Consider the following 3,033-nt stretch of genomic DNA (forward strand, 5'->3'; position numbering starts at 1 on the left):
GGGCGCCCGCCACACTGCGCCTGCGCGCGCCTTCCGGAGCCGCGCGCCCTGCCACGCGGTGCCGCGCGCGGGCCCAGTGCTCGCGATCTCTGCTGGGAGGGCTCCAGTATTGGGACTCCTGATCTTGGTCCCATCCGCCTTTCTGCCCCTGGGTTGACCTTTACAGACACTGGTGGCTTTACAAACACCGCAAGCCCCTTCTTAAGCCTCTAAGTCTCCTGTGTGTCCTACCTCAGGGAATGACTTTCTCCATCCCCCGAATTGCCCGTCAGAAACCTGGGTATCATCCTTTCTCCTCCACCCCAGATTAAGATCCGATCCAAAACCAAGTTCTGCGGACTCGACTCTGGAAGAGCTCGCAAATCCATTTGCTTTTGTCTGCCCCCTTTGCCACTTTCCTGGTTCATCCAGGTCCTCCCTATTTTTGGCTACATTATCCCAACAGCCTCCTATTTCTACCCTTGGCCCCATTTAATCCATTATCCACAATGGTACCGGGATAATCTTCCAAAAACAAATGTGATGTCACTTCCTTGGTTAAAACCTTCAGTGGCTTCCCATTGCCCTTAAGAGAGACAAGTATGTGTCGTGGTTAAGGGCACAAACTGGAGCCAGAACTACCTTGTTCAGAATCCTACCTCTACACTGATAAACCGTGCCACCTTGAGCAAGTAACTAAATTTCACTTGTCTCAACTCCTTCATCTGTAAAATGGAATTGATAATAGAACCTCCTAATACAGTTGCTGTGAATAGTAAATCACTTTAATGTATGTATGGGGCTTGGTAAGTAATAAGGGAGGGCTGTGTAAGGATTAGATTTTATCTTTTTTGTTTGTTTTTTGGTGGCTGGCCTGTAAGGGGATCTGAACCCTTTAACACTGCATTCTGGGCCGGCCCGTGGCTCACTCAGGAGAGTGCGGTGCTGATAGCACCAGGGCCGCGGGTTCGGATCCCATATAGGGATGGCCGGTTAGCTCACTGGCTGAGCGTGGTGCTGACAACACCAAGTCAAGGGTTAAGATCCCCTTACTGGTCATCTTTAAAAAAAAAAAAAAAACACTGCACTCTAACCAACTGAGCTAAGCCAGCCACTTACCTTTTAAGTACAATATCTTTAATGTTGTTTTCACTTGGCCCCTGCTTACTTCTCCAGCCTCAGCTCTCCATTTTTCAGAGTTGTGTAATTTCACTATCATGAGTCTGATACCAGAGGAGAGGGTCTGGGGAGGCCCAAGGGCTGGACTCAACCCACCCCATCTTCTACCAGATTCTTGACTCCACCACAGTAAAGAATTCAAGAGCAGAGTCACAGTGGAAAGTGAAAGCAGGTTTAATGTGAAGAATAACAGATACAGATTTCACAGGGAAAGTAAGGCCTAGCTCCAGAGACTGAGCAGTGGCTGCATCAGATTTAATACAAAAGTACGAAATACACACTTTACGGATAAAGTGCAGACTGGTTCCAGAGTGAACAGCAGCCTGTTCAAAATAAGTTTAACACAAAAAATAAGTGAAGTGTGGGCTGGCTCCAAAGAGAGAGTAATAACCCCACCTTCTGTCTGGGTTCCACTTTTATAGTTTTGGCTATCTATACATATTCATGTTATCTAATGAATATTCAACCAAGAGGGTAGTTCCCAGTGATTTAACAGGTTTGTGCATGCTCAATTGGTCTCTTTTTAGAGCATGGTCATTGGTTAAATTCCACCACATGCTCTATAGTGCCTCCACTGGAAGGTCATTCAAAGGATGAATTTTACTTTACTGAGCATGCTCAGCCACTGGAGTTGCACAAGTCTGTCCCCTGTAGTTTCAATCTTCCCCTGCTGGTACTGAAAATAGGTGTGATAAGCAATAATGACTGTCCTCTAGTGGAGGACCTAGAAGAGGGGCCTGAGACCTTGGGGAGTGACTTGAAACTCAGAGGTGTGTCCCGAAACCCAAACTCTTGGAAACTGAGTACTTCTTATCTCAAGTCCAGGTGGGATTTTCTTTTCTTTTCTTTTTTTCCTTTTTCCCCCATTTGCTTGGAAGCTATAATCTGTGGATTGATATCTTTCACCAATTGTGGGAAATTCTCAGTGATTTTTCTTCAGATATGCCTCTGCCTCATTTTCCCTCTCTTGTGGGACTCAAATTAAACATAAGTCTTTATTTTTTTACCCATTGTCTGTATTTTTCATCTTCTTGTCTCTGTGTTGCACTCTAGATAATTTCTTTTGTGTTGACCTTGTAACCTGGGATCTTGCTGAACTCTCTTATTAATTTTAGGAAGTTTTTTGTAGATTCCTTGGGATTTTTTATGTAGACAATCACTTCATCTGCAAATAGGGAATTGTGTGGGGTTTTTTTTCCCCAAAGTGAATGCTTTTTATTTCCTTTTCTGCCTTATCGTGCTGACTGACTAGGACTTCCAGTACTACGTTGAATAAGAGTGGTAAGAGTGAACATCATTTCTTGTTCCCTGTCTTAGGAGGAAAGCATTCAGTTTTTCACCATGAAGTATGATGTTAGCTGTAGGAGTTTTGTAGATGTTCTTTATCAAGATGAGGAAGTTCCTCTATAACCCTAGTTTGCTGAGGGTTTTTATCATGAATGGGTGTTGAATTTTGTCAAATGTTTTTTCTGCACCAATTGACATGATTACATGATTTTTCTTCTTTTGAGCCTCTTGAAATAGTGACTACATAGATTCATTTTCAAATGTTGAACTAGCCTTGCATGTCAGAAATAAACTCCACTTGGCCATGTTGTATAACAATCTTTATATTTTCTGGACTCAATTTGCTAAGATTTTGTTGAGGATTTTTGTGATTAAGTTCATAAGAGATATTGGTCTGTAGCTCTCTGTTTTTAACTGCCCTGTCTGGTTTTGGTATCAAGGTGAAACTGGCCTCATAAAATGAGGTGGGAAGTGTTTCCTGCTCTTCTAATTTCTGGAAGAGATGGTATAGAATGGTGCTAATTCTCTTGAAATGTTTGGTAGAATTCTTTAATGAAAGCTTCACCATCTGAGCCTGGAGATTTCTTT

Source organism: Galeopterus variegatus, unplaced genomic scaffold (assembly GCF_000696425.1).
Source record: "Galeopterus variegatus unplaced genomic scaffold, G_variegatus-3.0.2 Scaffold2098, whole genome shotgun sequence".
Taxonomy (NCBI): domain Eukaryota; kingdom Metazoa; phylum Chordata; class Mammalia; order Dermoptera; family Cynocephalidae; genus Galeopterus; species Galeopterus variegatus.